This window comes from Halichoerus grypus, chromosome 4 (assembly GCF_964656455.1).
Source record: "Halichoerus grypus chromosome 4, mHalGry1.hap1.1, whole genome shotgun sequence".
NCBI classification, from domain to species: domain Eukaryota; kingdom Metazoa; phylum Chordata; class Mammalia; order Carnivora; family Phocidae; genus Halichoerus; species Halichoerus grypus.
Window position 1 is genome coordinate 58,124,898 of NC_135715.1, and position 27,061 is coordinate 58,151,958.

A 27,061-nucleotide genomic window follows, 5' to 3' on the forward strand; every position below is an offset into this window, starting at 1 on the left:
AAAAAAATGAGTATGTAAGAAAATAGAGCATCCGTGGCAAAGAGCATAGACTCTAGAGTCAGACCTGGAATCAAAATCCTGATTCTGCCATTGAACTGCCTATAAATTATACTAGTTATCCAACACTGTGTAATAAGTCACCCCAAAACTTTCTGGATTATGACAGCAATAATTATTTTTTATCTTCCACAGTTTCTGTAAGTCAGAAATTTGGGAGTTGTTTGGCTAGGTCTCTGAAGAGGTTGCAGTCAGATGTTGGCTAAGGTCACAGCTGGCTAAAGACTAGACTGGGGCTGGGAAATCTACTTCCAAGACAGCTCCCTCACATGGAAAGTTGGTGCAGGCTTTTGGCAGGAATCTTCAGTTTCCTTCCATGTGGGCTCCATAAGATCCTTGAGTGTCCTGATGACATTGCAACTGGCTTACTCCAGAATGAGTGATCCAAGAGGGAAAAGCCGAGGCTGTAAAGCTTTTATGACCTTGCCTTGGAAGTTACATACCATCACCTCTGCTGTATTCCATTGGTCACATGGCCAGCCCTGACTCAATATGAGAAGGGACTGCACTAGGGCACAAACATCAGGAGGTAAGAATTGCTGGCAGTTACCTTGGAAAATAACCACCACAAAGAACTCAGACAAAGCTTTTTAAGCCTTAGTCTCCAATTTGCCTCCTATAGACAATATACTTCTCTCATAAGGTTGCATATAAGAATTGGATGAGATGATGCATGTAAAGTACTTGTTATGAGCACTGAGTAACATATAGAACCGTTGAATCACTATATTATACATCTAAAACTAAGATAACACTGTATGATAAGTACACTTGAATTAAAAATAAATTTAAACAATTTTTAAGTAAAAAATACATATTTAAAGTACGTGGTACAACATCAGTATTCAAAAACATTACTTAGTATTACTATAAGCCAGTAGTAGTTAAATTATTCCAGGGACAGTCCTGAGGAAGAAAATGTTATTCTGGGGAGTAGCTAGAGCTATAAACTCCCTCCTTCCTCCCCCCATTCTTACTTTTGGTGGACTTCATTTTCTCTCATATATATTAGGCCTCCTCATAAGATTTTCACTTGAGGAAAGGATTCCCCAGCTTAAAAAAAAAAGTAAACCACTGCTGTAAGTCATATTTATTTCAAATATTAGGAATTTTATGATAGATAAATATGTATATATGTATGAATATACACACATATATGTATATATGTATATACAATAGACAAATACATATATAAATATGTGTATATCTATATAGAGAGAGAGAAATTTAGATAGAGAGAGAGATGAAATTTCCATATAGATAGCATTACCTAGCTAATAGAGCTATAATGTGCCTGGAAAGCAGAGAATATCAGATTGAAAAGCCCATAAGAGACCACCTTACTCTAATGTTAAAAACCTTAAGACTGTTAAGCCACTCATTTTCCACAGCAATCACATGGAAGTGTTGATTTGAGGCTCCCAGATGAACAGATTGAGTAAATTCCTGCATATTCTGAAGGTTCATCCATTCACCATTACATTTATTCAAGCATCTATTTTGGGCATGCTCTGTTCTAACTGCGGGGTATAAGCAGTGAACAAGATAGATAGAGTCCCACCTTCTCCTATTGTGAAGGAGAAACATGGACAAAACAAATAAATGAACACCACAATTTCAGGCACTGGTAAGTGCTATGATAATAACAAAACACAGCAATGTGGTAAAGTGAAGAGTAAGGGGGCTGATTTAAGAAGGGTGGTCAAGAGAGTCTTCTACAAGGAGATGATATTTGAACTGAGACAGGAGCAATGAGAAGGAACCAGCTGTATCAGGAACTGAGAGAGGAATCTGTAGAAACATGGCACCTTGGGAAGATGGAGCCATCAGGCAGCCTCATTCCAATGGAATTCATTAAACTCATTCACTATTCATTAAAGTCTTTGACATTTTGTTTGAAGACCTGTGTGCCTTTGATGCTTCATCTGCATAAGGACATTTGGCTAAAGTTGCTGAACAGAGCCAGTATTTCTGGCAAAAAAAATCAATGGAACTGCCAATAGATGGTGTGGCTGAAACTGATGCCTCCAAGTTAAAAACTAGGCCTGAATTGGGGCCATTCTAAAAATATTCTAGACTATCTGTAAGATCAAATAAAACCTATGAAAATAGAAACAGTAGAATGAAGACCAAATTATTCAAAAGATAACCTATATATTCTTGTCTACTTTTCCCCAAACTTTCAACCTTATTTTTCACCACCAGCTGATACACTCAGAATGTTGGGGTTGGGGGAGACAAAGGGAAGAAAGAAAGAAATGGGATGCATAAGTCTGCAGGGGAAAAGGAGTAGATTACAAGGTAAAATCAAACTATGTTAGAGTTGGAAGAGACCCTAGACATGGTCCTATCTAATCCCCTCACGTTATACATGACCAAACTAAGCCTCAAAGAAATTAAGCAACTTCCCCAAAGTACACAGTCAATGGCTTTTGGAGCTCCCCACATGCCAATGGAGGTGGCAGGAGTGTGTGTGGGGGGGGAGCAATCCCTTACTTTCCATACAGGCTCATCTTCATATAGGGTGAGGAAGAACCTCTCCATCCTGAATTCAGGGAGTGCTCCACCCCACACCCCCTTCCCAGCAGGTAAGATGCCTTAATTTCCAAGAATCTCCTTCCGGAACCTCTTGTGCCTGGAATAGCAATAATGATAGATTCCTTTTACCAAGCACTTTTCTTATACTATTTTTAGTCAATTCTTGCCTTGCTCATTTCTTTTCTATCTTCCTTTCTTCTTTCCACAGATATCTATTGAGTGCCAGGGATATACTAATAAACAAGATGGGTACAGTCCCTGTTTTATGGAGCTAAGAGCGTAGGAGGAAAATAAACCATCAAACAAGTCTCCAAAACAAGCGCTATACAGTAGTCCCCCCTTATCTGCTGTTTTGCTCTCTGTGGTTTCAGTTCCCCGCAATTTCAGTTCCTGGCAGTCAACCTCAGTTAGGAAGCGGAAGATCCTCCTGACATACTGTCTGGTCAAGAATAGCCTAACACTATCACAATGCCAACATCATTCTCCTCACTTCATCTCCTCACGTAGGCATTTGATTGTCTTGCAGCATCACAAGAAGAAGGGTGAGTACAGCACACTAAGATATTTTGAGAGAAAGAGCCCATATTTACTAGCTTTTATTATAGTATACTGTTATAATTGTTGTATTTTATTGTTAGTTATTGCTGTTAATTTCTTACTATGTCTAATTTATAAATTAAACTTTAGCATAAGTGTGTATGTATAGGGGGAAAATAGCATATATAGGGTTCAGTACTATCTGTGGTTTCAGGCATCCACTGGGGGTCTCGACACATATCCCCCATGAAGGGGGTCAGGGAGAATCCTGTACTTGGAGAAGTATGGGGCATTATGGAAATGCTGAGCAGGAGCAACTAGCCTGGTTCAGAGGAGGGTGGGAAGGAGGGAAGGTTCCCAGTAGAAATGGCATTTAAGCAAAAGACAGTAAAGGATGGGATAAGGGAACTGCGCTTTCGAAGGCCGAGTGGAAAGCACACCCATGGCACATCTCAACCACTTAAAGCAGCTCAGTGAGGTTGTGGTATAAGACACAAGAGGGCACGTGGCAGGAGGTGAGACCTAGACAGAACGGTATCAGTAGTGTGGTAACAGCAAGGATGGAGAGACAGTTAAAGGATGGCATTCCCAGGACACGGTGATGAACTGAAAATGGAGGGGGGCAGAAGCTAAAGTCACGATACTGCCCCAGCTTCCAGCTTATGGCGTAGCCAAAAGGGATGCCTATTATCCAGGAAAACTGCAGGAAGAGTAATGTTTTGTTTAATTGGAGGCAGGGGTGGAGATGAGTTTGGTTTTCGACAAAATGAATTTGAGTTGTCCCTAAAACACCTCCATAGTGTCCAAGGGCAGTTGAACATAAGGATAGGGACCTCAGGAGAGAGTTCTGGGCTGAAAGGTGGATTCATGAGTCATCAACATATTACTTCCTGCTTTTAGATGATGAATCTGAGACCCAGAGAAGTGAAGAAACATGCCCAGGGTCATACTAGCAGGTGCAGAGCAGAGATTTCAACCCTCGTCTTCCCAATCCCCATAGCTGTGTCCTTCCCAGGGAGACTCGCAGCTGTAGTTATATGCTTGATGAGGAGTGGTAGATAGGTGTTGCAGCAGAACCATGCTCTTTAATTTCCATTTCTTTTTTTTTTTTTTAAAGATTTTATTTATTTATTTGAGAGAGAGAATGAGAGAGAGCACATGAGAGGGGGGAGGGTCAGAGGGAGAAGCAGACTCCCTGCTCAGCAGGGAGCCTGATGTGGGACTCGATCCCTGGACTCCAGGATCATGACCTGAGCCGAAGGCAGTCGCTTAACCAACTGAGCCACCCAGGCGCCCTAATTTCCATTTCTAAACTATTTAGGGACATACAAATATATCTCATGTGTGTGGCCATAGACATTCTTCAGCTGGTGCAGCCACCAAATTGCCTACTGACGAGCAACCAGCTACTCATGCTTGTCCTTTGGATAAATTTCCAAGAAATCTCTGTTAAACTGGGAGAAATCAAATCACGTCCCCTGAAAATTCCCTTCCTTGCTCCCGTAAGCTACCCAAGAGTATAATGTGTCAGGCGTGTCCCTCTTTGACAGCTACCTTGGGCCCCCTGCCTGTTTTCTGCGCTACCCAAGGAGTCTGTGTGGGATTCCTTTGACCCTTCTCTCTTGCATCTAGAACTCATCTCCAATATCCATCCTTCATAAAAGCTTTCCCTGACTGCCTTCCCCCAGTTATCAGTGGTACTGTGCATGGACTTTCCCTTCGTGGTGCTTCTCCCAGTTCATTATTTTACTATACAGTTCTATTATTTGGTTCACGCCTGCCTCCTCAGCTAAATACTCACCATTTTATCTAAGTGTTTATCCCAAGTTGCCAAGAGTGCCTGGACATAGTAGGAGGTACTCAATAGATAATTGTACATTGGATGGGTGGATTGCTATTCTCTGCCCCCAGATTTCCTACTTTATGCCTCTTTCTCTCTCATATTGACTGTGGCCTTTTGAAAATGAAGGGGAGAAATTTTAAGCTTGTTGAACAGGCCCTGTGTGTCTAACAACGTTATTCCATGTTCCAGTTTTTAAAAAAATAATTAATGGGTACAAGAACTGGCAACGAGAGGGGAAATAAAGGTGGATGTGAAAGAGGTTAAGGGAGGCACTTGTTTTGGCTTCACAGTAGACAAAAGTAATTTATATGTCTTTTCTTCATCCACACACCATTCGGTTTCAGAAATCGGAGTCAAACTAAGCACTAATAAGTGTGATGTTCACAGGTAGTAATGAAATTTTTAAAAGGGCTTCTCCCCCCCGCACCCCGTCAACTAATTTATTTTAAAGCTCTTATTGAAAATGACTTACCCTAGGTTTTAAAACTCCAAAGTTCCCAAATCTTTTTACCTCTGGCATTTCTGTGAAAACCAAAGATGAGAATGAGAGCGATTCTGAGCCGGGAAAAACATCCAAAGCAAATACAAATGGGCTGTCTGTCCTTACATGTGGTTCTACGAGGGACATGCTCAAAAAGGGCTTGTCGACATTTCTGCTCAGCTGTGTTGAATTCCACTGACAGGAACTGAGGACAAGAGGCGGTATAGAGATCCAGAGATGGAAAGAACATTCAAGTAGGTGACAGAAAAATAGAATTCCAGTTTTCAGCTCCACCATGTAATAGTCATTTGACAAAGGGTTCACTCCTTCTGTGTCCAAGATTCAGGAACTATAAAATGGCAATGATGGATCTTTGGCTCAAGAAGGCAGACTGGGCACATGTCCTTACCTCACTCTATTCCCAGACATCCCATTGATCAACAATAAAGATGTATGAGAGGGGACACATCCGTACCAGCACTCACAATTGTAGGCTTTGAAATGGCTTGTGTTGAGAAAGGAAGTCACAGTCCAGGACCCACACAGAAGATTGCAACAGTGGGTGTGGATACCAGAGGAGAATAAATTTTTCTTTTTAATTTCGTAACCATTGGTATGGTTGGAGTGTTTTCTGTCCTCCACGTGTATCGCTTTTCTTTCGTAATACTAATAAAAATGGCAATAAGAATACTTTCTGGCCCATTCCATCAAGTAATTAAGAGGATTAATTAAAATAATTAAAATGATGTATAGGAACACTTTGAAAATCTTTAAGCGCTAAGATAAATGTGGAGTATTGTTAAGTGGGCAGTCTTAGGCAGTTGAAGATTGGGGAAGGAACGTAGCGCTTTCCTTGATCAAGCTCTATTTTTAAGGTGCCAAGATCCAAATTAAAAAGGAAGGTGTCTCTAAAATGCCAACTGTAAAGTATCTAAGGGAATAAATGTGCTGAGAGAAAGTATTTGGAAGAATGACAAGAAGAAAATTTAAATAATAAGTGTCACGAAAGAACTATTGGTTTCCACCAAATTCTTTTTCTAGACCAAAAACTCTGTGAAGAACTGAACAGCAACAGAGGTGCTATCATCTTAGAAAATTCCACAGCAAAATCAGTTCTTGTTAAAATAGAGCCTTATCGTGTCCTTATGACTGAAACCATTTCCAAATGCTTTTGTAAACAGTCTCATAATTAGCATCCCAAACATTTTAGAGTACTGTGTTTTCGTAACTTCTTAATTAGACAGATAGATGTGAACAATCAATAGTCCTGTTAGGGTATTGAAATAAAATTGTTGGTTCATGCATCTGTCTCCTTTGTAGGTGTAGGTGCTCAATGAAGGTTTGCTAAATGAATAAATGGTTGAAAGAACATTTTCTAAAAGCTTTTTTATTATCCAGAGTATGCCCTTGGTTTGTCCATGATAAGGAGGACATACTCTTCAGATACTCTGTCGGGTGCCTGACTTCTCAGAGATTCATCTAGAAAATGAAAATAATGGTATGTACCTAAGAGAGGTGTGATAACAATTTACTGATCTAATGTATGCAAAGCTCTGGGCACATAGTGAATTTTCATTTAATGTTTGTTGTTGTTGTTATTATCATTATTATTACTAGCAACTGCTATTACTAAGAGCCCACTATGTGCAGTCACTGCCCACAGAGCTGATCAATAAAAATAAGAAGACTAGGACCTCACAGTCCAGTAGGGGAAGTAAACAAGGTGCTGGGTCACCCTCCTGCACGTCTCTCCCTCCGTGTGCCTCGTGGACAAACTCCTCTAAAAAACTATTCCTATTAGCTACCCTACAACCCAGCAATTGCACTACTGGGTATTTACCCCAAAGATACAAATGTAGGGATCCAAAGGGGTATGTGCACCCCAATGTTTATAGCAGCAATGTCCACAATAGCCAAACTATGAAAAGAGCCAAGATGTCCATCAACAGATGAATGGGTAAAGAAGATGTGGTCCATATATACAATGGAATATTATGCAGCCATCAAAAAACAAAAATCTTGCCATTTGCAACAACGTGGATGGAACTAGAGGGTATTATGCTGAGCGAAATAAGTCAATCAGAGAAAGACATGTATCACATGACCTCACTGATATGAGGAATTCTTAATCTCAGGAAACAAACTGAGGGTTGCTGGAGTGGTGGGGGGTGGGAGGGATGGGGTGGCTGGGTGATAGACATTGGGGAGGGTAGGTGCTATGGTGAGCACTGTGAATTGTGTAAGACTGTTGAATCACAGACCTGTACCTCTGAAACAAATAATACATTATATGTTAAAAAAAAAAAAAAAGATAGTAGGAAGGGAAAAATGAAGGAGGGGAATCGGAGGGGGAGACGAACCATGAGAGACTATGGACTCTGAGAAACAAACTGAGAGTTCTAGAGGGGAGGAGGGGGGATGGGTTAGCCTGGTGATGGGTATTAAAGAGGGCACATATTGAATGGAGCACTGGGTGTTATGCACAAACAATGAATCATGGAACACTACATCCAAAACTAATGATGTAATGTATGGTGATTAACATAACATAATAAAATTAAAAAAAAAAAAACTATTCCTATTGGGCAAATGTTCCCTCGTGGATACTTACTAGGCTGCTGGCCAGTAAGAGAGGATAAACATGATAAGAGGGTGAGTTACATAAGTACTTGCACTGAATTCTTTGCAAAATCCTTTTCTCCCCTTTAAATGTATTAAGGAACAAAAAAACAAAAAGCCTTATTTATCTCTGTTCCCTCTAGTTCCTAGCATGTGTGTCCCATAGAGTACTAAGTGAATATTGGTTGTGTGGCCCTAAGTTAGTCACGGCAGTGGACTGAACAATGGAGAACAATCTAGTAAGTGGTGGTAAAGGAGGTTTGGGTCTCAGTAATTCACAATGAAAATAGCAATGGAAATCCCACGGGCCCGAGGGAGTCCTGGTCTTACCATTGGCTCAGAAGTTCAGATTCTACCAGCCCCAAACTGCCCCTTAACAAAGAGGCCGGGAGCAGGTCCTCACTTAAATGATCAGCATTAGTATCATGTGGCCCTTCCATCCTGGCTCCCCCACACCAGACCTGAGAGTCGGTGACCAAGTCTGAGCCTATGCAAATGAGCAGGGAAGTGACCCCGTGGGTTATGACCTCTAGTGAAGATACCACTTTCAGGATCTCCAGGAAAAGATGAAGAAAAGACCCACCTCCACGCCCACAGCTTGTACATTGCCTCCCGTCTGGGAGCCACAGGTTTACATTCTTTGGCATGTGTGATATGGCAGGAATAGTGACATCTTCCTACTGGCATCTCTTCAGTTCTGCCCTTCTGCCGATTGCATGGTAAATATTTTCTCTCTATTCTTCCCCCATCATTTTCTTGAACTCGAATTTTGTTCTTTAAAGTGGGAGAATAACACACACAAAAGATGGCAATAGGTTGACATTTTATACCTAGATTCAGTCTCTTACGTCACAGATGTTTCAGCTGTAGAATGCTTTTTATTTGGGAAAGAAAGATTTGAAAGACTGCATGAGAAATTGAGTGGGCAAAAATTCTGTGGCTCTGTGACATACAGAGTGTGCATCAGTATATCCTTTCTCGTGAGTTCGTTTTGCAGCTAGGCATGGGATTGAATATGATCATATTCTCCACGTTTCTGGTTGGTATACTTCGTTCAGACCCTAACACACAGCACAGTATCAACGTCTGCTGATTTTCCAGCACCCCCACTGATTAAACAGCAAGGATCATTTTTCCTGGCCCTGTAATGATTTTGCAGTAAAGGGCAGAATTGATTTCGGAGCTATGACTCAGGGCTTGGTAAAATATTGGCCAAGAAGTGGGTGTAGGCAGCCACTGGCATTCTGGAGATTTCTGTACCTTGTTAGCAGCTAAAAAAACTCATGTAACCAATTATGCTAATTTAAAGAAAACGTCTATGTTATTTGACTACTTACAGCTTTCTTCTTAGGAATCTTTAAAAGATTGTGCTAATTTAGTTTGTTACAGTAGTTTACTATTTTAATACTCTTCATTCAGCCATTTTGTGAGGAAGAAAGCGGGCTGGTATAATTAATAAGGCCTTTGGTTTTGCAAGCCTACTATGTATCTGTCACTGTATAGGGACAAACAAAGGAAACATAGTAATTAACTCAGGCCTTCCAGGATGTATAGTCTACCTTGAGGGGCTGGAAGCAGCTTGTCCCTTAAGCAAAACCCTCCGAAGAATGGTCAAGGTGGCCATTGACCACCAGAGCTCAAGAATGAAGGTGACTGTGTGTCCTATGGTGTAGAAGGGGATCATGTAGTGGAGAAGAAGCTTCTCCAGCCAAACACAAGTCATGCTGGGTCACCCAGACCACTGGGGCTTCAGCCACAGGCATCTATTACTGTGACCTCCCTGGATGAGCAGGAGACTGGAGAGAGCTTTTTGCTGCAGAGCCCCTGGCCCCTGGTTCCCCCTTTCTTCAATCCTGTGGATGGAGCAAATGCTTTTCAGCTTTGGGTTGCAACACTGGATATAATTCAGGAACAATAAGTTGCTCTTTGCCCTCACCTCACTACCCACCTGTGAAGCTCCAAACATAGCATTGAAGAGCCTCAGTGACCTGGCCCCAGCCTGCCTATCCAGATATTCATCCCTCCGCATCCTTGCATGCCTCCAAACCAGCTTCTTGACACCTGTCCTGTGTCTGCTTAACCCTATGCTTTCAGACTCACTGTCCTCTCTACCCAGAAGAGCCGTCCTTACCATCTTGCCCTGTTGAAATCACACCTATCCTCAAAACCCAGCTTCAGTACTCTTTGTTCACAAAAGTTTCCCTGGGCCTCTCAGCCCCAGACTGCCTGGCTGAAAATAATCTCACTCCAACTATTCCATTAGCATTTTGCTTGTAGCATTTATTACACTCTTCACATTATACCTTGACAAATTCTCCGCGAACATCCTTCTCTCCCCACCAAACTCTTCGAGGAGCAAGGAAATGCACTTTTCATCTCTGCCTACCCCCGATTTCTTTGCATGTTTCTCCCATTGAGTACTGAGTAAGTATCTGTTGCATGGCCCATTAAATTAGTCAAGGCAAGAGCCTAAGCAATGGGAAACAATCCAGAAAGAGGTGGTAAAGGAGGCTCTGGTTTTCAGCAGCATGTTCAGAAGTGGTCATGCCAAGGCTTTAATTATTCATTCTAATTTAAGATGTGCTTGCCAGCATCTTTCCCATTAGCAATGATTCTTTTACATAAAAAAATGGTAGTTAAATGTAAACATGGCTTTGAAAATGCTTTAAATTTTCATTTGAAGCTAAACATTGAACTGTCTGGTTGAATGCGATCCTTCCTCTTGAACATGACTCTGCTCCCGGCAGCAGACCCCAGCTCAGCAATGTGCCCACCACAGCCCCAAGCTTGGAGATGGGCAGGAACAAGGCTCAGGCTTGTACCTCTCTGGGTCCGGCCAGCTAACTGCTTGGGGTAAGAAGTAAAGATGGTTAAAAAAGGTTTTAAAAAGCTATTTTTTAAAAAGGCAAAATGTAAGTAGTAATGATTTTCAGTAATATTCAATAAAACCATAAAACCTTGCAAGGAATTAATAGAGCTGGATGGCAGACTATTTGAGGTTACAACAGCACCTTTAAAAAAAAAAAAGTGTAACTACTTTAAGTAGCAATCTTTCTAAAGTTAATTATAAACTACTTTCTAAGACAGAGCACACTGAACTGAATTTACTCTCCTTTGTAAATAACCTGTCATCATCACTATAAACATCAGTGCAGTTAGTTAACTGTGTAGAGCTGACCAAGGCATGCCAACTTTTTGCATTTTCACTCACTATTCCTGGACAGCTGTGACTAGAGCTGCCGAGCCCACAGCTGGTTTTTCTGGCTCCTTCCGTACTTCCAGCATACTAGCCCTTTCTTACTACTCCTAGTAAGTCTGCCTGAAAGAGCCCCTCACTTCAGAGCCTTTCCCTACTCCCATCCCATATGACTGCCTCTGAATTGCTTTGTTATAACAATGCCCATAATACCCAGAAAGAAGCTCTGACGGAGATTCCTCAATAAACAGAGAAACTTTGCGACAAAATTTTTGGCTACTCAGATTCCTTTGTTCACTGGTTTTTGGTGTTCAGATGACCGGAATCCAAGCTAACTGGAATCTGGATAGGAAAAGCTTACATTGACATTATTAGTCAGGTTAATGTATCTCATGATAAATGAGAAAGGAAATTCTTTGTTTGGTAATTCTTGATGATGTTCTTTTAGTACTCAGAAATCTTTTTTAAGAAGAAAAGTTTAGGTGCTGTTCCCTCTGCCTGAAAAGTTCTCTCTTTTTCTACCTGGCAAAATTCTACTTATCTTTTAAGACCAAAACCTAAGTGTCATCTTCTTTGGGATATCTTCCTTGATTCTCCCTGGCAAAATTAACTTTTCTACCCTTCATACTCCCAAAGAGTAGAAGTATTTGAACAAGTAGACTGTGAGCTATTTGAGATCAAGAAGTGTATTTTATTCATCTTTGGACACCCGGGACCTAATATAAGCACTGATATTCAGTGCTTAAAATATTTGTGAATGAATGTGTGTATTTTAGAATATTCCATTTCGTGGCCATTTTAAGGTGTGACAAAGATGTATAAATAGTTCAGAAGGGTACCAGGACAAATAAGTGTGAAAGGGAAATGGGCAATAAAGTCAGGAAATAAAGAAGGAAAAAGAGAATACACGAATAATGGGGAGGGATATGTTGAGGAGCACCAGATCTGACAGGTTCTAGAGCATTAGATTTCCCACTCTTAGTGACTTCCATTTGTTTAAGCCAAACATTTCTGACTCTAGTTCCTTTCTTGCCTGTCCTTTGAGATGCTAATTAGCTTCCATAAAATTGTTTATAATCTTTAATTTTTCCTAACCTTAACTCCTAAAGCTTCAAGGCTATCTATCCCTCACTTCTACTCTCGTGACTCAGAGTACCGAGTCTTTTAACCCAGTCCTTCTGGGTTATCACCAGAATAATATGGTCTGACTGCAGGAAACATTTCTGTACTTAGAATATTTCAGATGGGATGAGAGGAAGAAATTGCTTAAGGACTTGTGGCTTATCCTTGATCAGAAGAAATTTGTTGTTACCATCACCAGAGGAAATAAGTCTCACATAATTCTTTGGACTATATTCAGTGTTGAACAAGGTACCCCTTTGGGAAGCCCAGGTGGCTCAGTCCGTTAAGCATTGGACTCTTGATTTTGGCTCAGGTCATGATCTCTGGGTCGTGAGATCGAGCCCCACATCAGATTCTGCATTGGGCATGGAGCCTGCTTGAGATTCTCTCTCCTTCTCCCTCTGCCCCTCCCCCCACGCTTGCCTGCTCTCTCTCTCTTTCTCTCTCTCTTTCTAAAAAAAAAAAAAAAGAAAGCTACTAACATCTAGGAACCTTTAAAAAGAAAAGTTACCCCTTTGCTTGAGGAAAGGATAGAAAGGAAGAGGGTGGGGATGAAGTTGCAAAGAGCTTATTTCATATGATCTATAAAATCAAAAAGCAAACAGCAGGGAGTCACAGATAGCAATCTGGGATTTAAAGAAAGAAAATATCAAACTTACGAATTCCATGGTTTCAAAACTAATTTATTCACCATGAGCCAATCTTACCATTCATTAGCTTCACCCCAGAGACAAGACTGAATGTCAGCTATTTTCCTGACCTATAAATAATAGGCGCCACATGCTTGGAAATGAAACTTAGTTAGGACATAATAACAAAGTGAATCAATATGATTGTTACAAAGCTAAGAAAAAATAACAGGCTAAGTCCTGAATCTTTGGGGAGAGAAAGATTCTCATTCCCTGCTCTTTATGGAAAAAAAATTTTTGACAGGAAAATTGATAAATTATCCTTTAGCAGCACTCAGTTTGAACCAAAAAATAGTCCAAGAATGAACAATAAAAATTCATACTCAATCATGTGTTTAACCTGAATGAAGAGCTGGGAGCAATGATATTACCTCATGGGTTAATTAATGATGACGGTGTGCGGGTGGGTATGACAAGACAGTTCTTGGCTATGGAATGTGAGTAGAATGTGTGCCCTTTCCAGGCCTGACCCTAAAAAGCTTACCGTGCACATTCCTCCACGTCCTTTCTGCATTTCTACTCATGGGGATGAAGATGACTGGTGACTTGGAAGCCACTTGTTCACGATGGCATGAGCCCCTGAATGACTGCATGGAGTAGAGCCCCCACCAACCAAACTGGAATCTGCATTCTGAGCTGTTACATGAGCAGCGCCTGACCTTCTAGTTCTCTATGTCATTGCATTTTGGAGTTTTATTTGTTAGAGAAGGCTATATTGATGCGTGTGTGTGTGTATGTACTATATATATACATATATATTCCACTTTTATTTCATCTTTTAAATTTTTTCAAACAAAAATAATACAAGCTCATTAAAAAATGTAAATACAGGTAAGTCAAAACAGAGGAAATAAAAATCTGTAATTACTCAACATAATGAGATATACTAAATAAAACAAGCATCACACTTTATTGACCATTTTGTAGGATACTTTTTTCACTTAAAAATATCATGAACATCTTCCTTCTGTGTCGTTAAGCAGTATTCTGCCACATAATTTTTAATCGATGCATGATAGAAGTTACACAGATCCTTGGAAAATAACAGTCAAATGAATAGAATTATTTCTGTTCACAAACCATTGAACCTAGAATATCTCTAGGCAACAGTTGTTCTCAAGATGCCTAGATCCTGGATTAATAGGTGACACTTGGAAAGATTTTATTTGGTTCTGGTACATGACTATTGAACCATTTGATGTTATGGTAGAAATTAAGGTACTGTAACAACAACAACAAAAATCTTTGTCAGAATGCAGGAAATATTCCTGTCATCAGAATCCTTCAGATAGAGTAGGAGGGAGTAGTTGTTTAAAGACCATGACTTATCCTTGATCAGAAGAAATTTGGTAGCACAGTCTGGCAAATCCATGCCAGTTTGGCAGCTCTGCAGTCCCCCACAGGAAGAAGGGAAGTCCAGGGTAAGCAATTTTTGATAGAAGTTGCAAACATCCCTTCTGCTCATATGTCCTTGTTTAGAGTTCAGTTTCATGGCCAAATCTAGTTTCAAGGGCATCTGGAAAATGAAGTCCAAGCAGAGCAGCCTTGGATTCACCAAAAACTCCATGATATGGAAGAAGGAGAGAACAAATGGGGGTTTTGGGGGGGCGTAGCAATCTGCCACATCCTCCAAAATTAGTTTGAGAAAAGGAGCTCCACCTCAGTGGCTTTCTAATAGCGACTCCCACCTTGGCTAATTATTAAGCTGTCTGACGTAAGACTGTTACTTAACCTCAGTTTGCAAAATGGAGACATTAAAATTCACACATTTGTTATGGGGATTAAATAATTTAGTTTATACAAAGTGCTTATAAAATGTTGCCTATAGGGGCGCCTGGGTGGCTCAGATGGTTAAGCGTCTGCCTTCGGCTCAGGTCATGATCCCAGGGTCCTGGGATCGAGCCCCACATCGGGCTCCCAACTCAGCGGGGAGTCTGCTTCTCCCTCTCCCTCTGCCTCTCCCCCTGCTTGTGCTCTCTCTGTCTCTCTCTCTCTTAAATGAATAAATAAAATCTTTAAAAAAAAAAAATGTTGCCTATAATTAGCTTATATCCAGAACCAACAGTAAATGGATAGCACATGGCCAGAAGAGAAAAGTGAACATAACACAGCAAGGAAGCAATCCCTGAACCACACTGAATATGTTGTGGTGGTTAGAAGCCTAACTCTGGAGCCAGACTGCCCAGATGTGCCACTGTGCCTCAGTTTCACCATCTGGAAAGTGGGAATTATCATTAGTATCTACCTCACAGGGCTGTTGTGACGATTACAGAGGAGTTAATGTGGGAAGTGTGTCGCACAGAGCCTAGCACATAGTAAGCATTACATAAATGTTAGCTTCTACCCATCTTTAGTGTTGCCAAAGAAAAATGATATTCGCATATTCACCTGAGTTCTTGCAGGTGACTTACACCACCACACATGCTGACAATCACACTAAATATCACACCGTTTTCTGTTCTCATTTCCGAGTACTAAGCTCTCTGTGCTTTCCAAAATCGGTAGACTGGTATTTTACAGCATGGGAGGTGGGAATACATCCATCACCCAAATGGGACAGGAATCACATCTGCACCCAACTTCATTTCCTTTAGGAGAGTCATGCGTATTCCCATACATCTTCCTTGGCTCCGTAATACAGGCTTCCGAATGAATGAAAGTGTTCTTTCAGGTAATACATTTCCCAAAGAATGTCCCTGTTGATTCTGAGACTTTGGGATTGAAAGATATTTTCAGAATCCAGAATTGAATTAGGCTTTGTCTTTCTTTTCTATTATTTTTATTCACTGCATTCTTGAATAATGCCAGAATGTGCTGGAAAAGCGCTTCAGGATGATGACTATATTTTTGCTGCAATTAAACTTATCCATATAAATTAATGATGATTTGTAATCAGAAAAAAAAAATCAAGATGGCAAGAACACCTCCCTGAAAGTCGGATTCTTTCAATCTATTTCGTCTCTGATAAAAGTGATTAGTTTGGTTCGCTTTTGTGGAGGATTGCTTTTCTAGAAAAGGCGCCATAAGTCAAAATTATGTAAGCTGGAAACTATTTTTCCACAGATTTAAAGTCACATTAGGGTATTAAATTCCTAATCAAATGTTCAATGTCTAACTTTTTATCAAAACAGACCTAAAAACTATATTTAGTCAATTAGGAATTATATACCTAATATATGCTACAAAATATTTAATGTCATGTACCAAATTTTATCTTCTGCATAATTTCTGCCTTCCTTCATTGCGTAAATCTAAAGGTGAAAGAATTCAGAAGGGCTCTTTCTTTTCTACGTTTTATTCTGAAACAATTTTAGACTTGCAAAAAAGTTGCAAAAATATGATTTGTATCCCTTTCATTTAGTTTCTCCTGATCTTATTATTTTACATAACTACAGTACAATTGTTAAAATCAGAAAATTAACATTAACATGATAAGACTAAGTAACCTCCAGATCTTATTTTAATCTTACCTGTTGTTCTACTATTGTTGTTTTTCTGGTCCAGGATCCAATCCAAGATCCCATATTATATTTGGTTGTCCTGTTTCCTAGTCTCTTCAGTTTGGGACAGCTCCTCAGTCTTTTGTGAACAGGATAGGCCAGTTATTTTGCAGAGTATCTCTCAGTTAGAATTTGTCTAATTTTTTTTCTCATGATTAGTTGAGATTATGCATTTTTGGCAAGAACCCCACAGAAGTTCAACCATCTCAGTGCATCCCAGCAAGAAGTAGATGATATCTGTTTTATCATGGTGAGGTTGATTTTGATCCCTTGGTCACAGGGATGTCTGCCAGGTTTCTACTCTAGAAAGTTACTATTTTCCACTTATAATTAAGAATATCTTGAGGGGGATATATTTTAAAATTATACACATACCTGTTTCTCATGATAGCTGCAACCACTAATTTTGGCATCCATGGATGACACCTGTTACAACTATTATAGTGGTGTTTGAGAAAGAGTGATTTTTCTATTTCCATCATTCTTTCTACGTTTTTAAATTGGTATTCCACTGTAAGGAAGTACAGTCCTTTCTCTCTCTTATTACTCTTCAGTTATTTATTTACATTAATATAGACCCTTGGATATTTATTTTATGCTATGGGTCATTTATTATTTTGTTGATGGTGTCATTATTTATTTTCTTGTTCAAAGTGTCTCATATTTGGCCATAGGGAGCTCCAGAAGGGCATAAGTGTTTCACAACTGTCTCTAAGGAGACTTACAGAAGAAACCTAAAGCCACCTGAGGGTTTTTGAAAAAACTGCTCAGAAGATGTGTTTTGTCATTCTCTTATTCATTGTACAAATTTCCTGTAGCAAGCACTGTATTAAAGATGAAGCTTTGGAATCTGTTCAAAGCTGCCTGAAGGACATTCACTTACGTGTTTACCACCATAGATCCAAGAAGTATTAATGTGGGTAAATATCCTTTGGAGTTTCTCCATTCTAACATACAAAATCACTTTCATCCGTTTTGGGAAGTCAAATTCTCCCGTAGATGAAGGAGTGTCCAGTAACACTTCTTGTTCCTCTCTCCAAGTTATCACTATAAGCTCCTCCCCAAAGGGAAGGAGCGCCGCCAATCTGATTAGAGACTGAATACTGATTGGGCTGTGTTTTACTACTGCGCAAGCTCGCTGTGCCTCATGAAAGACACAGCTGCACCCTGCTTCTTCCCTTACTGCTCCTGTGGTGTGAGCTAGTCTGCAAGGCTTGCCTCTGGAGCAAGACCTCTCTCAGGTCTATTCTTTTCTATTCTAGATAACCACAGACTCTGCCTTTCTATTGTTGAGGAGAAATGAAATAAAAGCTTTGTTGGAGCTTCCCAGCCTAAGCCACATTCAAAGATACAGCTTTTTACTGGAAACCCCTGTTCTGGAGAGTATTCGGTGCTTATTCCTCTGTTAATAAGCAGTACTTTGTCTTTCTTTGGGCAATTGCCTGAGCAATGCAGGCTCTGGGGAAGAAGTGTGATGAGGGGGAAAAAGCAAGCTCCATATCCCAACATCCGTGAACAGACACGTAATTACCCTGTACTGCCCACTTTCTCGTCCCTCCAGTCCCTTGCTCAGCACAGATTACCACCCTGACAAGCCTCACTGATAGTGCACATGCATTAGCCAATCCGAACAGAGAAGGAAAACTCACTGCGTGGTCTGTGGCCCAGCCTCGTGGGAATTATCTGCTAAAAGTGCAGATTTCCGAGCCCTGCCCCAAATGGACGAATCAGGATGGTAGGTTCCAGGAGTCTACATTTTTTTTTTAAGATTTTATTTATTTATTTATTTATTTGAGAGAGAGAGAGTGCGCAAGCGAGGGGAGAGGCAGAGAGAGAACTTCTGAGCCCGATACAGGGCTCAATCCCAGGACCCTGGGATCATGACCTGAGCCGAAATCAAGAGCCAGCCGTTTAAACAACTAAGCCACCCAGGCGCCCCCAGAAGTCTATATTTTTTAAAAGCAGATGCCCAAAAGACTTCCATGTATGTTAACTTTGAGAATCATAGTTCTGTTGGTAGGGCTTAAATTTAAATCATCTTTTTGAGAACAGGTGGTCCGGTCAGTACTGGTCTCCCCTGCCTGTCTTCCTTCTTGCTAACCAGTCTGGGCTCATCCCTGTTCTTTATGTAGCTTCCCAATGTGTAGTATTCCCTACCTCCAGTGTAAATTTGTCTAAAAGACTAGATTTCCTAACCAAACCCCTCCCCTTTTTACTACCCTTTCTTGCCCTGCCTCATACTCTACCTGATTCTAGGTTGAAGGCATGACATTAAAACACAAATCTCTTGGGCACCAGATCCTACCCCTCAGTCTGACATGCTGCAGTCTATAAGCAAATCTTCCTGAATCATACCATGCAGACTGCCTGACTCTCAAGCAGTCCACCACTTCATGAATTTCTCCTGTGCATACCCGTAACTCAGTATTTCAGGACACTACCTTCAGATCTGGAATTAGATCCCCTAAACCTTCCTCAATGTACCTGGACAATTCAGGTGCTCCCCCTTCTAAAGGCAACCTCCCTGACATTTCTGTTGCCCCAAACTTTTTTGTCCCTGTTTCAACCTGCTCCCCACCAGATCCATTTGAATGAGATCTCAATCTACTCTTTGTCCTCCCCCCAAGTCTACATAGAAGAAAAAGACCAAACTCTGACATGTGGGATTACTTTCAACCAAGCTTGTTTAAAGCAGGGACCAAGTTACATTATATATTTTTAAATAATCCCATGGTATAATCCCTATAATACCATAGTATAATCCCTTTAATCCCCTTGCCTTTTTCCTACTTCTAGAGGCTCTTTGCATCCCTTGGCTGTGGCCCCTTTCTCTATCCCCAAAATCAGTAGCATCGCACCTTCCAATCTCTCTCTCTCTCTCTCTCTGACTGATCCTCCTGCCTCTCTCTAATAAAATCTTGGTAATTACATTGATCCACCTGGATAATCCAGGATAATCTCCCCAGCCCAGGATCCTTGACTTACTCACATCTATCTGTAAAGTCTCACTTATCATATAAGGTAACATTCACAGGTTTCAGGGATTAGGACAGGACCTCTTTGAGGGGCTATTTTTTTTTTTCCTGCCTACCACAAAGACTTTCAGGACAAACAGCACTGACCCGGCAGCTTTTCTCCACTCAGGTCTGCTCCTAATTTCTCTTGCAATTGAGTGAAAGCAGAACTGACGTGGCACGGTGCCGTCATGCCTTTATGCAGAAGTGTGCTCAGCACAAGCAATGGTCAGAGGAAAAATAAACAAAACACTTTGGGACCTGAAATAAACCCTAAATAAAAGAGTGGATCACATTATCCAGGTCTAACCACCAAAATAAATGAAAACTTAAGCCTTTCTTTAAAAAAAAAAAAATGGTGATGTTAACATTTTATTTTTCTCAGCAAAAATCTCTGCTCTGACATTTTGCTGACATCTGAAGACATCAGTTTTCAGGGAAGCAGATATTAAGACAGAATTGGAGATGCAAATATTTATTGGAGGAGATGCTTGTGAAGGCTTGGGGGACAAGGGAGCAAGGGGAGGCTGGGAGATACTCCAAAAGGAGAGGAGGGAGTATTGTGTAGACAGAGCATTAGCTTCAGTACAGCTTTGGGAAAGTCTCAGCCAGGCCAGCCAACAGGGAGCTCCAGAGAAAAGACTACTCAATGACCAGATTCTAATTCCCCAACTGTGCTTGGTTATTGGCTGGGAGCGACCCAGGGAGAACCTGGCCTTGGTGGGAATGCTGCAGCAGATCCCCAAGGGGTGGCAAAGCTGCAGGCTCTCCGCTAATTACTTCCTTCCTAACAGGGTCTCTCTTGAAGGTAGATTTCAGCGGCCCACCTCCACAACCGCCATAATACCTCACAACCACACGGCTACAATAACCGTGAGAGAAATGTTCCTATTGTCCACTCTATATAGACTCACTGTGTAGTATATAACCCTAATGATATTGTAGCTTCTCTCCTTTAAATAGTTGGATTTTTAAAAATTCAATAAGCTGGTTCTTTTAGAACCTTCCTTGTGAGTTTCTTTGTAAGAGAATTTATTTCCTTCTTAAATGGTTTTGTCTCAGAATATTCCTTTGACATTTGTTATGGTAATGAAGAGGGGTGGGGTGGGAAAAGAAACCAAGAGGAAAATATGAAAATATTGCAATAGAAGAAGGAAATTTTCACTTATTTGAGCTGGGCTGCTTACAGTGTTGCTCCCATGATGGCATCTGAACCATGAGGCCAATGTGCACCCCTACAGATCTATGAGCCTCACAGACTGTCATCCTGACTTCATTGCAGGACTCCGCAAGGCAGCAGGTCCATAGGGATTCCTGGTGAATATGTATTTATGCCCCAGTTTTTTCTAAGGAGGATTTGAGGAAAGGACAAGATTTCAGGATATGAATAACTTTTAAACTGAAATTTGTCTGCGAATGTAAGGTTTTACTGACAATCAGTTTTAAATGGTGCACTTACCTAATGACCAATTTGGAAAGGTGGTTGGACAGAAGCACAGTTTGGGGGAAGCAGGAGGAGTGGTCCCTCCCACCTCCGGCGTGTTCCCTGAATTATGACACAGTCCTCCTTTTACAACCTCACTTTGAGCTTGGCAGATTGCCTTGTAGCGGCAGGTGCTCAATACCCATTCACCAAGTTGAGTTCTGTAGGCAAGCTCCTTTTTAAAAATGCTAACCTTAAGATTATGGAAAAACACCAGACAACAGAGTAAAGCACACAGTGAAACATCTAAAGAAAGATCAGGAAACAGAAAAGGGGTCAAAGGATGGGTCTTTTCTGGGGACTTCTCCGTCGGTCCCCAGTGCAGCTTTGTCCCCTTCCCTTACCTTCCAGGTTCCGGGGGTTACTTTGGAAAATGAGACAGGCCAGAGTCAGGGGAGAGCGGCGACTGCAGTGAGAGAGGTGAATGCACAGAGACAAGTCCAGGTGGTCCGAGTAATTGGGAAAGAGGATAATGAGGAAAGATGTAGAAAAAGATGGGGGAAAGAAGGACAAAAGCAACTGCTGACTTGGCAGTTTTGCCTTTGTTTCTATTTGCAACAATCTCCTCTCCCGTTTTGACATACCCCTTTAAATGTCGTTCTTGACTCACCTGGGCAGTACCACCTGGACGCTTAATCCATATTGGTAAAACCAGAAAAGAGAGAGAAGAATAAAACATTGTCGGTCAGAGTCTAGCCAGGAAACAGAATTTAAAACAGAGGGACTTTAATGGATTAAATTGGTTAACAGGTGACGAAGGAGGCTGGGAATTCAACCAGGGAACAGTGAAGCAACCAGTGATTAACAGCAACGGGAAGCTGCCACCACCCCTAGCCTGGAGGGACAAGAGGAGGGGATAGTGTTCCCAGAGACTGGAGCCAGTGGGAACTGCGACCACTCCAGGCCTGTCCTGTGGAGGCTGGAGAGATGCAGCCACTTGTGGAGACACTGTCAGGATAGAGAAGGGAGAAATATCTTGGGTTCTCCTTCCTCCTGTTCTTCTGTCTCCCACCATTGCCTCCCATTGGCCAAATCCAACCAGAACCCCGCTGACGAGAAAGCCTGGGATCAGCCTCTATGATACAGAGCAGGACAGAGAAAGAGAAGGGCAAGCCTGTCTAGGACACACTCAAGCCATGTGTCCTGGTCAGCTCCTATGAGCCACCTAAATAGCTTGTAAGGGAAGAGATTGTCCTGAAGACAGACAAGGACACACAGATTGGAAGTTTCTCATATGATATAGCATCATTTTTCAATAAACTGGCCTCAGATGGAATTGCAAACCTATGAGAGGACTTTTATAAACAATTAGTCTTCTCTAAGTGTACAGATTGTCTTTAGCATGCTTCTTTGAAAGTCTGGTTGTTGATGATTTCATATTATATAATGGTTCATTTGCCAAATAAATATACAAAAGCTCTTTGAAACTATAAATTACAATAACCATATTTTCCAAAGCATGGGGTCTTTCTTTTTTTTTTTTTTTTTTAAGATTTTATCTATTTATTTGAGAGAGATATTGAGAGAACAAGTGGGAAGGGGGACAGAAGGAGAAACAGACTCCCTGCAGAGCAGGGACCCCAACACAGGACTCGATTCCAGGGTCCTGGGATCATGACCTGAGCCAAAGGCAGACGCTTAACCAACTGGGTCACCCAGGTACCCTGCATGGAATTTCAAAGGAATTTTGTGCCTCTTCAGGATTTAAAATAATCTAGAATATTCAAAATATTAGAATTCTCAAGGACAATGAAACAAAATATTTGAAATCATACAGTTCTTGAAAGTTTTAAATTTAAGATCCTTGCTCCAATATTACATTTGCTCCCAACTTCTAAACAGAACACACGATTATAGGAAAATGCATTGCAATCCAGCTCAAACACCAAAACACATCTCTTTCCCCTACAAAACTTGCAGTGGGATTACTCCATCAGTTTACAGATTACTTTTGGAACTGAAGATTCAGGTAGATAAGGAAATATTTACCTTAAACAAACACTATCTTCATCAATGTATGAGGAAATGGGTTAAAAATAGTACCATCATGTGAGTAGCCTTGTCTTACAGTATTGAGTAACACAAGGTCCTTAAAAGGATACTCAAAAACCAGGTCAAAGGACTAACGCTGGTCAAGTCAAGTCATAACTTGGAGTACTGTTAGAAGGATTCACTTTTGTGTCAACAGCCACAGATTCTTGGACTTCTGTCTGAATGGGCATTTCCCTCCTTTTCCCCTGGACCTGGATCCAACTCTGAACATTCAGGATCCCCTTAGCCATTGGAAGTTTTAAACTTCTCAGATTCCTGCTTAATTTGTTTCCTCTGGTTTGGCCCCAATCATGGCTTCATACTCTTGATTCATGGTACCAATTTCATCTCCTCCCTCTCATTCCAACGAACCTCTTTGTCCCTGAGTGAGCTTCCAGCCCCCACCCATCCTGGCTTGGCCCACCCTACCCCACTGTCCCCACAATCAGATGTCTTATATTTGCACAAGTTCAGATAACTTTCCAAGCAAGGGATGACAATGGGGGCAGTGTCATGTGACAAAGCCAACCACTTAGTAGTGACTGCTCAAAATCCACTTTTGGAAAGTATTCTGAGGCTAAACTGCAATGCTATAAATTGAGTTTTGGACCCATTTCCCCTTAATTGGTGGGGAAGGGGGTCCCTACACTTCCAATAAGCAATGCTCCAGACACCTACGATTCAACTAAATTCCGACACCATCTCCCCAGGAATGGCATTAGATCCCACAGGTTAAAGGCTCGGTCCTCCAAGACAGCCCTGCCCCTATGCACTTCAGATGACAGTTGTAAGCCCAGATTATTACCAGTGCTTCTGACCAACCAACTACAGATTGGAGGTTCCCAAGACCCCCTCCTCAGGTCCCATTAATTTACCAGAGCAGCTCACAGTACTCAGAGAAACATTTTACTTACTAGGTTACTGGTTTATTATAAAAGGATACAACTCGGGAACAGCCTGAAGGAGCAAATGCACACGGAAGGCATGGAGAAAGAGGGAGGAGCTTCCACACTCTGGATGCATCCTCTCCCAGCACCTCCACTTACATGTTCACCAACCTGGAAGCTCTTCAAACCCTATCGTTTTGGGGATTTATGGAAACTTCACTGCATGGACTTGGTTGATGCAATCATTGGCCATTGGTGGTTGAACTCAGTCTCCAGCCCCTTTCCCCTCCCAGGAGGTTGGAGGTCAGAGAGTGGGACTAAAAGTTCCAACCCTCTAATCACATGGTTGCTTCTCCTGGGGATCAGCCCCCATCCTTAGATCACCTCATTAACATAACAAATGACATTTTTGTTGCTCTTATCACTTAGGAAATTCCAAGGATTTTAGGAGCTCCCTGCCAAAAATGGGGAGGAAGACCAAATACATATTTCTCATTATAAATCACAACATCACGGCATACCAAGATTGGCAAGATCTGCCATGCAAAAGGTAGTTTTAGGAATAATGATGATGCCAGCCAGAGCTTCCAAGGTTTGAAGGCTTGCTGTGCATAGGCCCTGGGTGCAAGCCCTTTGCATGCATTCTTATTTAATCCTCATGATAAAGAAAGTGAGGCTCTAGTTGCCTAACTAAGCAACTGCCCATGGTCACACGGTTAGTAAGGGGCAAACCTGAGACTTGAATTCAAATCCAGAACCCTGGCTCTTAGGTCAAATATACCTTAATATTCTGAATAAGACACTGGAGGGCACCTGTTCCTATGGATGAGGTTGGGAGGAGACTTATCACTCATCCAGGGTCCAGTCATCAGTAAACCATGTGTTTGTCAATCGAAATCTACTCATTCAGAGCTATAATGAAACTGAAGGGAAAAAAAAAATCACAGGTTATAATACTTAACCAATGTGGTGGGGCACTGAATAAAGGAGTTTAATGGAAAGATATGGTAAGGGGGCACCTGGGTGGCTCAGTCGGTTAAGTGTCCGACTCTTGATTTAGGCTCAGGTCATGATCTCAGGGTTGTGAGATTGAGCTCTGCATGTGGATCCACATTCAGTGCAGAGCCTGCTTCAGATTCTCTCTCTCCTTCTCCCCCTGCACCCCCACTCCACTCCTGCTCATTCTCTCTCTCTCTAAAAAAAAAAAAAGAAGAAAGAAAGAAAAGAGAGATGTCATAAGAAAGATTAAGAGGAGAGAATAGCTGGCATCCTTATTTAAATAGAAAAGGGAAAAATGGAGAGGGAAAAAAACCATGAGAGACTTAATTATGGGAAAGAAATTGAGGATTACTGGGAGGTGAGTGGGGGGATGGGGTAACTGGGTGATGGGCATTAAGGAGGGCACATGATGTGATGAGCACTGGGTGTTACATGCAACTGATGATTTAACTGAACTCTCTATTTGAAACTAATGATGTACTATATATCGGCTAATTGACTTTAAATTGAGAAAAGATTAATGCAAGTGTTGAAAACAAAGCACTCATTTTACTCCCTCAATCACTGTACCATGTATTGGACACAGTGAGGCCCTAAAACTTGTGAAGTTTCCCCACTTCAGGTACAGCATTCTCTAAGAGAGAAGTATGGAAAAGGAGCTTCAAGTTGCAACTTACTATCTGCTTACCATCCAGAAATTTCTTTAGCGCTACTCAAACTTTCCAGCACTACATATGGTGCTCAGCCAAGGGCATCTCAACAGAACCCAGAAGGGGTATAAAAGGGTACAAAATCCAAGTCTGGTTCTACACACTAAGCTGTGTGCTCTAGTGAGGGTTCTGTCAGTCTTGGAGGAAGGGTATCTTTTCTCTAACTGGCTCACCCAGGGGGCACATGTTTTTTGAATTCAGGTGATAGCTAACTACTGCCCTGCTTCAAGACTCATTTTTTTTTCTTTGCCTCACCAGATGAGATTTTTGTCTATCCTGTAGTTCCTTAAAGATTTCTCTGGGAATGGAATGAGCTAGAGATGTGGTTTGTTTATGTTGTTACTTTGATTATTTATTAACAGCCTCAGTAAAGAAAAGACCTTGGTAGAATCTCTAGAAATCCTATTGATGTCTCTGAAAAATACATTAAATGGTTACCGATAGGTCAAAAAGATAAGTTGATAGATTCCTAACAGAATTAGGAAGAAACAAGAAAATTTTTGAGTAACGATCTATCTACTCAAGATTACAAAATCCCAGAGAAAGAACCACTCTCTGTTGCAGAGATGCACTTCAATGTCTAACAGCCTTCTTAACAGCAGGGGGTACTAAAAAAATTTCACTAATAATTATGGAGTTTCTACCATATTCAAGGCTCTATGTACCAGGAACACAAAGTCAACAGTCAGCCTTACAGAGATGTGGCCTCACAGTAGACACCCAATGACCATATGAATCAATGACCCAGGTCCTGTTTCAGTCTTTTAAAACACTTACCATACTGCTTTGTTCAAGATAACATTTATTGATTTTGATTGATTGGATCCCTCCTCTCATAATATCCAGTCGAGGTCCAATTACCCTACTCAACAAGTATTAATTGCCCTAAACTATCAAATAACAACATTCCATCATCCTAAAAGGCACCCAGATATGGTACTGAAATGTTTAAAAACAGAGACAGACGGGGCACCTGGGTGGCTCAGTCGGTTAAGCATCTGCCTTCAGCCTGGGTCATGATCCCAGATTCCCAGGATTGAGTCCCACATCGGGCTCCTTGATCAGCAGGGAGTCTGCTTCTCCCTCTGCCCTTCACCCCGCTCCTGCTCTCTCTTTTGCTCTCTCTCACATAAATAAAATCATAAGGAAAAAAAAAAAAAACAAAGACAGATGGCTCAACACATTTATTTGATAAGAAGGGACTATCCTTTTCTCTCTCCTTGCTGGTTCTTTATCCCATCATGACAGGACTATGGAAGTCCATGTATGCTTAGGACCAGCTCAACTCCATTTCACGTGCACTGTACTCCCAAGTCCACAAAAATGCTACTAGCAAGTGAAGACCCTCAGTCACA

General features: G+C 41.3%; 1 long non-coding RNA gene across 1 annotated transcript in view; it reads left to right on the plus strand.

The window, feature by feature from the left end:
- The first annotated feature begins 3,066 nt into the window (after positions 1-3,066).
- The window catches only part of LOC118543492 (uncharacterized), a 38,973-nt gene continuing 14,978 nt past the window's right edge, over positions 3,067-27,061 (plus strand). The window contains exon 1 of the long non-coding RNA XR_004921089.2: positions 3,067-3,137. This is a non-coding gene — a long non-coding RNA (uncharacterized LOC118543492). The remainder of the gene's footprint in view (positions 3,138-27,061) is intronic.